Below are 6000 nucleotides of genomic sequence, written 5' to 3' on the forward strand. Positions count from 1 at the left end.
TGCTACCAAGCCCTGAGACTGACAGAATATACTGACAGAAAAAACTGAAGTAAACTGTTTTTCTGTTTTTTTTTTCTGCACGAATATAATCGAATTTATGTTCAAACCTATGACGTACGAAAATCAAACACAAGTCAGGAATGAATAAATGAGTCATATTGAATTCTGGAAAATCACAGTGATGTACTTACTATACACAGTCTTACTCATATCACATTGTGATTATAAATCAATTAATAATTAGATATAAATAATTTCAAATAAAAAGTTAATACAAACTAGTGGTGGCATCGTGCCTTAAGGCAAATTGCTGGGACTTCCCGTACCGTAAAGAAATGTTCGAGTAATATTAGATGTTTTCAAATAGATTATTATAAATATTGTAACATTGTCTAATATTTATAAAAATTATATAAACTGAATAGTAAAGTTAAAATTATTCATTTAAAGTATGTAAGTGATTTTTAGAACTTTAACCAGAGTTAAAATTAAAATCCGAATTATTTGCGGCATTCAAAAAAAATTTTTTATTTGTAAACAAGCAGAAAGTTTTTTGAATCAATCAAATCGGATGCTTAGTTCTCTCGAAAACTGCCATTTTAGCACATTTTGCTTGGTATCTCCAAAACGACTGGACCTGCCTTTGCCAAAAATTAATCACCACTTCTCCCAATCATTACAAATTGAATATTTTTTAGATTATTCAAATCGGATACTCCGTTCTTTCGAAAGCTTGATTTCTATTTTCTACACTCTTCGCCCTTTAACTCTGTAACGTTTGGACTTGCCTTTGCTAAAAACTAATCAGCACATCTTCCTATCAATAAGAATCGAATGTTTTTTTAAACCATTCAAATCGGTTGATCCGTGCGCCCGAAAACGTAAACGGAAAAATGCTTAACACAAAACACACACACATCCATATTTTCTGAGGTATGTCAAAATGTTCAGAAACCTTCAAAACGAGGAGAAATGCAAAAAATTTCATTTTGGATTTTACCGCCCATTACTATAACTACCCTACGGGAAGTTAGAAAAAAATATTTACGTTTCGTGTGTATTATTATAAATCAATTATTAATTAAATATAAATAATTTCAAATTTAAAATTAGTACAAAAAAAAAGAATATTTATGTTTCGTTTGTATTATTCATTTTGTTAAATTCAATTGTATCGCCTTCAAAAAACTTCCCGAAAAAATCCCATTGAGTTGTGATTCTTTTAGAACTGTATCTATATGTCTTTATAATTAAAAATAATTAACACTCCTAATATAGAGTAATTAGCGTAGTAATTAATAATTGTTTTCATAAAACATTTTCTTTGCACGTTTTTTGGTAATTAATAAAGTGCCTAACTAACATGACTTTAAAAATGTGACTGAACTAACATAATCAATAATCAATTGACGTAATAAATACATAAATTGATATCAAACACTAAGTAAGCTTTCCTAGAAGCAATAAATATATTTTCTTAAGAAATAATATCAATTGTAGATTTTGATAATGAACGCCAAAATTCTGAGTCATTTACATCACGAGACAAAATTATACAACGAATGAACATTACACAATCATTTTAAGTCTGATTTAAATTCGCGATCGTTTTTCCATGATTTATACTGTCGTGAGTTCAGGTTCAGGGACGATTCATTGTGTTCCGAATTGCAAAAATATGTGCATCGACATTCCAAATTTGCACTTATCGCACCTGCTTTGACCCAGATCATTATTAGTTGATTTCTGGGTCAAGAAAGATATGATACAGATATATATATATATATATATATATATATATATATATATACAGTGGTGTTGTTGTTGCTAATATTTTTTTTGCCGGAACGCTAAAATTTTTTTTTTTTTTTGCCGGAACGCTAAAATTTAAAAACCGGTTCTCAAGTTTATTCCGGTTCCGTTCGAAAGGGAAAGAAACAAAAATCATTACAAAACCCATTTTGTACAAATATATGCATGCTTATTACAATAATAGGAACATTTAATAAAAACTTGTTGAACTATAATTTATAAAATTCACTTATTAAATCATTTTCTGCATGTAGCGATTTTTTTATTTTTTTTTTTTTGCCGGAACGCGTGTCCCAGACCTTGACTTGACGCCGAAACGGGACGGGATTATTTGGAAATTATGAGCTTCAAGTGCAACCTGAAGTCTTGGTGAAATTATGATCACAGTTTGGTTATTGTGATTAACTCTTATCAATTTTCTTCATTTAAACTTTTGAACTTTAACCGTGTATAACATTTATATGACCACAGTAAAAGAATAACCACATTGCCTCAAGTTTTCAAGAATTAAGATTTTTTGTTGAACTATGAAATTAAAATTTTCAAAATCTATTGACTGAGAAGCCCTCCTTGGCAAGTTTCGTCAGAAGTAGGCGCATTTAATCATATTATAAAATGCTAAAAGACTTGATAATTTTATCACACTTTAGTACATTTTTTTTAAAAGGAGGTCTTTCAAAATCGACCAATTTTAAAAATTTTAAATTCATAGTTTAATAAAAAGTCTTAATTATTGAAAACTTGGGGCAATTGTGTTATTTTTTTTGATCGTGGTCCTAGAAATGTTATTCACGGTTACGATTCCAAAGTTTAAATGAACAAAATTTGTAAAAAATAACTACAATAAGCGAAAAATTGTGACAATTTCACTAAAGCTCTAGGTTGCACTTAAGATCTAATCATTGCCAAACAACGCGAAATAATTTTTTTTTTTCAGTTAAGGTCAATACTATCACCATGTTTCGGCTTGACGTCAAGGTCTGGGACACCCTGCATATTAGATATTATTAATTTAAAGCCGTATTTTTTTTTATTAAAAAATCGACACAATAGAGAAACGACGACTAAAAAGAAATTCAATTTATATTTTGTTTTTCTTATTTAATTTTAAATAGCTAATCTCAAACTTTTACAGCCAATAACGTTATGTTAAACGTTATTTAATAAATCAAAAGGTTTGATAAAATCATATGTACAGGTAAAACTGTAATTTCTATGTGTAAGAAATAACCTAAAAATACAACATTTATTTATTCCTAATAATTCAATATTAATTACTGTTAAAATTAAATTTATTTCGCAAAAACATATTGCATCGTACGTAATAATAATAGACTTGACATTATTCAATTGACAGGGAAATTACATTGACAAGGCGGGAATCGTACTTCACACTTCTGGCAGCCGCCGGGTACGAAAACGCATATGGATTTTACAATCGAATTGAGGTTATGTGAGAAGCTGACACTTGCACAATACGAAATGTATTAGCGTGCTTGACTAATTAACAAAACCCTGTATGAAACAGATACATGAATCGTTCTATATTTAGAAACCAATTGGATCTAATCCAATTTTTCAAGCAACATCACTTCTGCGTGCTCAGATTAAACCGTAAACGCAATATGTAACAGTCAGGTGCGCAGGCTTGAATATATAAATGATTTATATCGAATAAAAAATACCTGGACCTATGAGACGATTTATTACAAATAAAAAATAAGGACACACAAATCTGACATATATTGCATCAGAACAGATTATTTCTATTTAAATCATAACTTAAAATATTAATCTAAACTTCACAAAATAAAATTAAGTTAGACGTTATTTTGACAGATTGTGTAAAATATCAAGCACCTGGATTTTACGTTACGTTACAGTGATTCATTAATAAAAAATTCGGTTACCGCGCGGATTACGCTTAAAAAAGAACCAATAATTTAAGGTTACATAATGTATGAGTACTAACCTTTTATATAAAATCACCCAAACAATATATTCCCTTTCGACACTCACAAAATTAGTATTCGTTTTCAGATTTTTAACTTATAGGTTACGTTTCAAGAAAAAGTCATACTTTTTCACACACTACAAGACGATGTCGGGTATCGGGTCGAGCACTGACTACTTTTTGTCATTTTCGGTTGAAGGCCAACATTACAATAATAAAATTAATGTCACATTGGCCGAGCAGGCAGCGCCATCGGTGACGGATGCTGCGCAATAAGATTATAGCTAATAATCCAACCTATGTAGTTTATGTGCGAATCTTGTATAGATACTTCTCAAATAGAGCCTGATATACAGTCTTCAAAGCACCCATCCAACTTTTTGATATAACATATTTACTACATATTTCCAAAATAAAATCATGTTTTACATAGTTCTTAACTTCGCGCAGAATAAGTTATAGTAATCAAAAATGAAAATGTTTGCATATCCTTATAGTTCAGAAATTTCTAAATATTTTGGCATACTTTAGATATGAATTATGTATGTGATCAACCGATGTAAATGATTCATTTAACATTTGAATCGTTTTGACCCCTCGTCCAGCAAAAACTTTAATTTTCCAAATTTTGCAAAATTTTTAAAAAAAATCAATTATTTAAAAATATCAAAATTGTTGAAATTGATTTTTTATAAAAAAAATATTAGAATATTTCGAAATTTTCGAAAATCGTTTTTTCCAAAAATTCCTATATTATCAAAAATTTTGAATGAATGTTTTTTTTCGAATTTTCTAAACTTTTCAGAATTTTCAAAAAGATTTTAAAAAAATCTTCTAAACATACATGTAAGTAGTTTGTAAAATACGCTCGTCGTCCAATTTAATAAGCAGGAGAGCTAGAGGTTGGCTGTCGCAGTTTTTTTTTAAATAAATATATCTTTAGATCCACTGATTATATTTCTATAAAATAAAGATAAAATAAAGTTCATTAATTATTCCTCTACCAATTGAAAATAATTCCAAAACTGTCGTTCATTATTCTACAATTAATCATTTTCTAGAAAACGTGCGGTATTACCACTTGCCCCATGTTTGGGGCTAGTTGTAACATCTACCAAGACAAGTAGTAACGACAAACAAAATGACCTTAATACTTCTGATAATTCTTAGCTTATTTTAAAAAAAAATTGACTTGTTTTTGAGTAATTCTTTTCATAAATCAACGCAAACTATAATTAATACAAATAAAATATATAATGTCTATTATAATATAAATTTTTATCATAAATCAACGTAAACTACAATTATTATGACAATACTAATAAAAAATATAGTGTCTCCTCTAACACAATTCACATCGGTACCAAATTTTACAAATTATAATTTCCTACCAATCTTTTTCACTTGAATCTGTATATGTAATTCTTGTACATTGCAACTAGCCCCAAGACTTTGCTTCAACTAACCCTAACAAGGAGAACCCGTGCATTGCTCGTCTGGGATTTTGATGAAATTTGGCATAATGGTAAATTTTATGCCCAAACTGAACGTGGTAAAATATTAGAGGCCTATGAAAAGCGCTTAAATTAACTTCCCGTAGGGCAAGTTATAGTAATCGCAAAAAAATCGAAAATGAAAATTTTTATATATCTTTACGATTCAAAACCTTCTGAACATTTTGGCATACCTTAAAAAAAAATGGATGTATGTGTATGTGTGTGTGTGTGTGTACGTGTATGTGTGTGTGTTCGGATACAGATTTTCGACGACGATTTCGGGAACACGGATGAAGCAATTTGAATAATTCAAAAAACATTCGATTCGTATTGATAAGGAAAGGTGTTGATTAGTTTTTGGCGAAGACAGGTCTAGTCGTTCCGAAAATATTTAAGAGAACGTAGCGTCCGATTTGAATAATTCAAAAAACATTTTACTTGTATTAACAAGATGAAGAACTGATCAAATTTTCATGAAGGCAGGTCTAGCGGTTTCGGAGATCTCGTAAAAAAGTAAAAAAATGCCATTTAGCGGTCAAAAATGATCATTAGACATATGCACATCAAATTATCAGATATTTTATAGAGATTTAACAATAAGTATAAATTTTGTTTACATTCCTATGGGTTCCGTACCAATGTTTATCCGTCAGACGGCGACGCGGCGCTTACGCGCTTCGATATTTCGTCTCTATGCAGTTAAAGCAGTACGATTGCTTTGAAAAGATGTTCTGAATT

General features: G+C 29.6%; 1 protein-coding gene across 3 annotated transcripts in view; it reads right to left on the minus strand.

Moving 5' to 3' along the window:
* LOC113378356 (2-oxoglutarate dehydrogenase-like, mitochondrial) overlaps positions 1-3959 on the minus strand; it is a 42744-nt gene extending 38785 nt beyond the window's left edge. For all 3 annotated transcript variants that reach the window (XM_026618894.1, XM_026618893.1, XM_026618892.1), the window contains exon 1: positions 3785-3959. The gene's annotated coding sequence lies outside the window, so the exon portion shown is untranslated. The remainder of the gene's footprint in view (positions 1-3784) is intronic.
* Positions 3960-6000: the final 2041 nt, after the last annotated feature.

This window comes from Ctenocephalides felis, unplaced genomic scaffold (assembly GCF_003426905.1).
Source record: "Ctenocephalides felis isolate EL2017-DRISC unplaced genomic scaffold, ASM342690v1 CF-g0.4_SCAFFOLD_01886, whole genome shotgun sequence".
In the NCBI taxonomy this organism is placed as follows: domain Eukaryota; kingdom Metazoa; phylum Arthropoda; class Insecta; order Siphonaptera; family Pulicidae; genus Ctenocephalides; species Ctenocephalides felis.